This window comes from Artemia franciscana, chromosome 4 (genome assembly GCF_032884065.1).
Source record: "Artemia franciscana chromosome 4, ASM3288406v1, whole genome shotgun sequence".
NCBI classification, from domain to species: Eukaryota; Metazoa; Arthropoda; class Branchiopoda; order Anostraca; family Artemiidae; genus Artemia; species Artemia franciscana.
In genome coordinates, this window is record NC_088866.1 from 41,146,786 (window position 1) to 41,155,050 (window position 8,265).

Here is an 8,265-nt window from a genome sequence, read left to right on the forward strand (position 1 = left end):
AAAAAAAAAAAAGACCTATTTGAAACGACACAATATTGCTTAAAGCTTATTTTAAAAAAAATTATTCATCCTAAAAGTACGAAAAGAAAATTAGGAATCCAGTTTTCGGTGAAAAAGAATCCAGTTTTGGCAGCGGATGGCAAATGTTTAGGAAAAGAATCGTGGCTGACAAATCAGCAAAAATAGGCCGAAAAGAGCTGGGTTCGAACAGTTTATGAAGGTGTAGCTCTCCTTTGAAAGTATACTTGTCTTTGGTGGTAAACAAACTGTATGTTTTTGAAACTTTACTTACCTTGCAACATTCATCTTGTTAGTTTTGCAAATCAGTTTTGCTTTTCTTTTTTCACTTTAACTTTGTCTCTACCCTGCTATTACATTTTTTTTCGAAGACCATTCTTAGGGTAGCATCAAAATTAGACAATTTGCAACTGTAAATCTTATTTTCAGGGATTAAATCTTTGTTTTAAAAAAAAATAGTTTCTGGGCCTCGAACAGACTTTCCCAGTTATAACGGATGGCGTACAATCGCACGTTAGATAACAGTGGTATTGAGGTTGTTTCATATATTTGCTTTACGTAGTCTTATGTATTTTTTGTGAAGCTTGTTGATTTTTTAATTTCATGTACGCTTATTGACGCGATGAGATTATTTCACGAGCCAAACTTCTCAAATGCAAAATAAAAAAAAACATAAATTAAAATACTAATATACATAATACAAATTCACAGATAGGGACAAGAAAAATGTTCTGATCTTAAGTAGCTGAATTATTCTACTCAAAAAACTAGTTTATATTACAATATAGTTTATTATAATATATTAAAAACTATAGTTGCAAGACAAACTAAAAAGAACACTGAGCTCAGTGAGTAGAGGTAGAGTGGCTTACAATCTTGGGGTTATGGGTTGTCTGAAAGGGAGAGGTGGGGAAACAAAATACGAATCAAATATCAAGGTGTTTAAGAAATACAAATGGGGTTGTTTGAACTAACCAGGAAGCAAAACACCAAATTCCTAGCCCAAAATATTTGATTTATTTACTGGTGTGAGATTGAATCTTTGTCAATCTCCTAGATCATGTGATCCTACATCTGAATCCGAGTACCAGCAACTGAAGGGTATTACGCTGATTTCTAAACTACCACAGTTTAATTTCAAGCAGCAAACTTCCAGGAGGGAAAACGACTTGTAGCCAAAATTGCTGAATTTTTCATGTCTGAAATAACGAGCACGTTTAAGAGAATAACATAAACGAACCAAAATTTAAATTCATACGTTTTATTGAGCTTCAAGATCCAAGAGTATAAAAAAAATTATTCGTATAAAACACACCTAGAGGACTATTTAAAAAAAGGAATCAAGTTAATAGCCTGTTAAACTTCCTTCTGGTGAATATGCATAAAATTCTGGGTGAAAAAATCAAATTATCACGAGGGGCATAAGGATTTTAGAAATGCCTTGGTGAGGCATGGCCCAAAATCGGTTGGGAGCCACTGGAATAAATGAAACTTCTGAAATTACTACGGATGAATAAATAAAATCTAAATGAAGAAAATCTTAAAGTGAACAGAACTTGCACCAAATAGGAGTGAGACTACCAGTCTTCCAAAATCCCTTAAAGACTAGTGTAATTCTCTATTTATTTTTTATTTGCTTACCTGTTTAATCTGGTATAACAAATAAAAAAAATGGACGACATAAACTTTCTTTAACCTATACATTTTTTTGATAAATCACATTATTGTATACTGTCGGTTTTTGGACAAGTGTTTTGTTCATAAATTGCTCTAATAACCTAATAACTCTAATTATTTACATGAAATTCTAGGAAGTTTTTAAACTCTTTTGTGTACAAAAAAAAATCAAATAAGAGGTTTTCTTTGCCCGTCTGCAAAATATTATTTTCTGGTCTTGCCGTAGATAACCCAAACAATTAAGATTGCCAGCTTGCAGTTGTCCCACTGAGAATAAAGAAACCAAAAAATCACTGCCATCTAGTGACCCTATACTTTGCATACTTAAGCATTTGAATTTTATTTTTTAATCTTTTGTGTTTGATGCTTTTCTCTCGTATTAAATCTCAAATAGAATTTATTTTAATATTTACTTAAGAAATTTTGAAGTGCATTATCATTTTGGGATACTTTCCTACGTTGAAAATATGATTATGTGCAGAACTATTTTCACCTTGATAGATATATGAGTGTTGTCAATAATATGGCTAGTTGAAACATCAATAGGTCTTATAAAAGACACTATGAAAAAGGTATATCGAAACACTAAAAAAATTGGAACGTTCAGAATCAGACTTTATCATGGGTGTTGTTCCCTTTTGCTTGTTTTAATTTTTTGTCGTGTTTTATCTACGGTTTACTTATTTGTATTTTTTTTTAAGAAATATGGCACAATGCCAAAAATTGTGTTGTGGCGTGAAAAATTGTAATATAATTTTATTTTAGTTCCGATTGGAAAATCAGATGATATTACTACCAACTGTTGGTCTCTGTATAGACAACCACCTTTTCAATTCGCTTACGACCCATTACCGTCAGTTTCAGCATCTTTGGGACAATCTATTGGCTTTTTTACAAGCAATACATCAGCATTGAGTTTGATAGATGTTTGGTCAAAACTGCACAGATCTCGACAAACAGCAAGTAAGCTCCTCAAAACATATTCTTCCTGGAATATTTAATCACTAAAAAAAACACATAAAATTATCTTGACATCAGAGTAAAGAATCTGCATGGACAACAACTTTTTCAAGTTGTTTGTGAACCATTAATATCAGTTTTAGTGTATCTCTGATAATCTGTAGTCTGCTTAATAACATTACTTATGCACTGGCTTTAACGGATGTTTGATCATTCATGCTTAGATTTCGAGAAACGGCATGTGAGCTTCTCAGAATTTATTCTTCTTAAAATATATGATCGCCAGAGAATCACGTAAAATTACTCTGCTAATAGAGAACAGCAAAAAAGAAATTATTTAAATTCGATAATTTAGTGTACAGACAATAAATTTTAAAATTATTTTGGACGTCAACTAAGGTCAAATCCTCTATCTAGATCAGATGAATATTGCTGATGTCTTTTTTTTTAGTTTTTTTTTTTTTTCAATAATAAGTTTTGTAGCAGTGTCGCTGAGTCATCGCATAACGTTAACTACATAACGTAAATATTTAAAACGGTCTATGATTCCTAGAAAGAAAGAAAATTCAGAAATAAGTTTACATTTTTACAAACCTTATAGCCCGTTCAGACACACGAAAGACGCTCAAAAACCGATCGGTACCATGGAAAAACCGACCAGTTTTTCCTATATTAATGGGCTAAGAGTTTTTTCTAGTTTCTCTATGGTACCGATCGATTTTTCGTGTGCCGTTGAGCATAAATGAGCAAGTATTTTTGAAAATGGAAAGCAAGTCAACTGCTAAACACGCAGAAGTTCAAGATTTGGTGTTTCTTATCCAGAACTATCAGTTTTTATCCAACTAAAGTAATGCTTTGTATAAAACTAACACGAACGAGGAAGATATTTGAAATGAAATGCACTTGGGCTAGATACTTTCTGTGTTATCTGAATTGCTGTTAACAACACACAGACTTTCTGTGTGTAGCGTGTTATCTGTCCGTTTTAGGAAAAATTTTGCACCTATCGTTTCAACAATTTTCCCCTGGTACCGATTGGTTTTTTTCATTAGTTTTCCCATGCTTGTGAACAAATCATTGAGTCTGTCTTAGCTATTAGCAAGTTTTTCTGTCTTGTTCATCAGTGCTGCGATCAATATTTTCTTTGAGAAATCAATATATTCACTGTAATTTTTCCGTCAAAATTTAATCCTTCATGCCCGGATGACTTTAAAATTAGATTTCTTTTTTTAAAAGTTTTGAATTGACATTGTAATCTTTGATGCAGTAAACACAAAAAATCTAAAGGTTTTAGTCTTTTTAATTTGTTAAATATGACTTGGATCCACTATTAAAATTTTGAATAGTAAGTTGATTTTATTAGATCAAAATATGTATAGAATTTTTTAAAAAATGATAACCATATTTTGTCGTTTTTTCGAAAAGTGTTTATATTGATACACCCTATCTTTGACAGTGAAAAGTGAACGTAATATCCAGCCTCAGAATTGAATATCAACTCAAGCAAAGATCTTTGAAGAAGAGTGAAACAAGAACGAGTATAACGACCCAAGTTCAAAAAAATACAGCGGAGGTCCCAAATATTAACACCTCCTCCAAACATGAACATTCTTTCATGGGTGATTAGGGCTTTATTGAACGAGACCTTGAATTTTGATAGCGATATGAATGGTATCCCCTTGTTTAGTTTTCTGCCGATATAGGCAAACCCTTTTATAAATCTGGAGTTATGCATATTGCATAAAGAGGGCGTAGATGAGAGAGTGACCAAAATATTATTGACTGATCTTTGATCTGCTTTTAAAATAAACATTCTTTTCTACAAACATAGCCGAAATCCAGTTGCAAGTTTTTGATGGTATCAAAAGTTTGTTTGAAATCTCTTGTGGAAGCAAACATTTTATTGCTACTACCATAAATTCATCAAAAATATTAATGATCTTTTTAAATAATTAAATAAAAAAACAAGTTTTTTTAACTGAAAGTAAGGAGCTACATTAAAACTTAAAACAAACAGAAATTACTCCGTATATGAAAGGGGATGTTCCTTCCTCAACTCCCCGCTCTTTACGCTAAAGTTTGACTCTTTCTCTCAACTCTACTTTTTAAAACAGTAACAAACTTTAGCGTAAGGAGCGGGGCGTTGAGGAGGGAACAGCCCGGGTTATTTACGGAGTAATTTCTGTCCGTTTTAAGTTTTAATGTCGCTCCTTACTGTCTGTTAAAAAAAACTTGTTTTTATTTAATTTCTGAATGTTTTTGAATTAATGCATGTCTTGATTTTGGCTCTCCATACATGAATAATTAAAACAAAATTTACAAATGAATTTATTGTTTTGGCTAAATTACTTTCTCATAATTTTGATCGGACGATTTTGAGAAGAAAAAAGAGCGGGAGAGTAGGCTTAGTTACCCTCCTTTTTTTGGCTACTTAAAAAGTCAACTAGAACTTTTAATGTTTACGAATGTTTTCATTAGTAGAAATATACGTAACTTACGAATTAACTTACGTAACTAACTTCTATATTCGTATGTTTTGATTTGTGTATATGAGGGGTCCCCTCCCCGTCAATACCTCGCTCTTTACACTAAACCTTAAATTTTGTCCCAATTCCTTAAAAATTACCCCTGAATTGCAAAGACCGTAGAATAAATAGTTGAAATTAATAAAATTACTTTGGCGTAAAGAGGAAAGTATTAGGAAGAGGTGAACCCCTCATATGCGTAATAATTTCTTTTAATGCTGCTCCTTACTTTCAGTTGAAAAAAACTTTTTCATATTTATTTTTTCATTGTTTTTTTTAATACTAAAAAATCCCGCACCCTCTTCATGCAAATGTTCTTCCACCATGACAAATTCCTCCGTGGAAAGTTCCATGTTCAACCCCCCCCCCCCCGCCCAAACCAAAAAATCTACCTGAAAGCGTCTGTGCACTTCCTAGTAACCATTACAATATGTAAAAACTGGTCAAAGTTTGGAACTTGCAGCCCCTCCCACTGGGACTGTGGGAGAGTAAGCCGTCCCCAAAGACACAGTTATTAGGTTTTTCGACTATGTTGAATAAAATGACTATCTCAGAATTTTGATCCAATGACTTCAGGGAAAAAATGAGCGTGGGAGGGGGCCTAGGTTCCCTCCAATGATTTTGTCACTTAAAAGGACACTAGAACTTTCAATTTCCGTTAGAATGAGCCCTCTCGCGACATTTTAGGACTAACGGGTCGATATGATCACCCCTGGGAAAAAAAAATAATCACGCATCCTTGATCTGTCTTGTGGCAAAAAATACAAAATTCGAAATGTTTGTAGATAGGAATTTTTACTGTCCTGTGGTGGCGCAGTGGATTTGATCTTAGCTTGGTAATACGGGACCCAGAGATCGAATCACGCTGCAGGAATGCACTACAGGGCCGACGCAAGGACCTTAGTAGTCAAGAAGCGTCTTTAATTCTTAAATAAAAATAAAAAGGCATTTTTACTGTAGTGTTTTCTGATACGCTAAATCTAATGATGTGATTTTTGTTAAGATTCAATGACTTTTAAGGGATGATTCCCCCAATTTTCTAAAATAAGGCAAATTTTCTCAGGCTCGTAACTTTTGATGGGTAAGTCTAAATTTGATGAAACTTATATATTTAAAATCACCGGTTTTTAGAGTTTCGGTTACTATTGAGCCAAATTGCTCCTTACTACAGTTCGTTGTCACTAAATGTTTGATATTACAACAATTATTACTACTAGTCTTCGAAATTAACTTTTTTCTTGAGTTAAAATCAAGTAGTTGCAGGCATCAAGCCATGGCTAATTTTAGAAAAAGCCAAGATAGACAGTCTGAGTGAGTGAGAGGCAAATCTGGCATAAGCCCTTTTTAATATTGTATAAAAATTACGTCTTTTCTTTTTTGGATAGATAAGTCTATCTATCATCCACCCGTACGTTATTCTTATGGCAGAACTAAAGATAGATAGTCATAGAACGAAGGGATGAACGAGGTTGTCCTGTGACGGACAAGGTTCACAGGGATGTTCAGAATCTGGAACTGAATTTGCTTTGGCTCACGGGCCAACGCCTAATTGAAACCTAAGCCTAATAAGCTTAGCCGCTTATAGTCTAAAGGTGGAATACCGTGTTATAGGATTGATACATGATCAACAATTCTCTTGTAGACTCGTAGGCGACTGTCTAAGCTTTGGCTTGATTAGCTCACTGTAGATTAGTTTTTCTTGCCTACTTTCTTTTCAAAGCGTAAGTGATGGCCCCGGTAAAAACCTTTTAAACAAAGTAGCGTAAACTAATCAAGAAAAGGCATAACTGAAATATGAAATTATTTCTTAGGACAAATAAGGAACAATTAAAATTGACTTGACTATTTTCAAAATATGCAAAATTGTACCTTTATTGCATTCGGCTAGTGTTTGAAATAACAGAGTTTATGAATAATATTTTGTATCCGCTTGTTTTTGTCTTTATTGGGCAACCTTCTTTCTATTTTTCATCATTAACCCATCATTGGATGGGCCACAGTGGTGCCAGTTCATGGAAATTTAGAAAGGGCAAATTTGTCGTCTTTTCAATTCAGTCTATGAAAATACCAAAAATGGACATTTTTCAATAAAAATATAGAAAAAAACTTTTTGTTCAATCTCGAAGGGGGATCAAGAGGGATAGATCCTCCTTCTTTCATTGACACTACTCTGAGCTCCTGCACTCACCCACGCCATGGCCAATAATTACAGTTATTTTTAAAAGTATTTTATTACGGTAAATGTGTTTTCTGTCTCATATGCCCCATGTGTTTTCTGTTTCTTGATTTTGTTATCCTTGATTCAATTTTGGTTGGAAGGGTTTAAACAAAAGGGATACATGGAAGAATACGAGGGAAATCTATAATTTGGGCTATATATCTACACATTTGGGGTGGGAGGCTAAAGTATAGCGGAATTACAGTCAAGAAATGTCCTACCTCATGTCAGAAAATGCAGCTTTTTCTGGATTTTTCTTTAATGTAAGATTCTAAAGTCCTCATGTATGATGATTTTAGATCACGACTCATAGAAGCACATGTAGATTATTAATCAGGTTTTCTTTCTTTTTAATTTATCAATTCGATAGACCAAAATCTAGTTGTTCAGGATTTTCTCTTGATTCTTCAGTCATTTCTTTTTGTTTGCGTCTAAACTCCTACTGCTTCCTGTGCTTAATTCCAAATCCATTATTTTTAGTAGTTCCTACCTCTGGTTCTGCAAATAGTAGCCAAGAAGCAACATCCAGTAAACACCATCAAGTTTTTGTGACATCCACAGCGCTATCTTTAAATTCAACACTACCGTCTCACGCCTGTAAAAAGAAAGATAGCTCTGAAGAATCCGAAAAAGAAGCTTGTGGGAGTAGCAGTCAAAATTCAGTAAAAAACTTTTGGAGACCTTACTAGCATAATATTTAATAACATAAATATAATACAGTATTATATTTGGATAATACTAGCAAATTTTGTTGTATATGAATAGTTCATGTGTATTGAGTTTCACTATTTAATTTATAATTTCAATATAAAATAAGTTGCGTTGTTAAAAATGTTTTTTAACTTTTTATTTCTAATTAGAAATGTC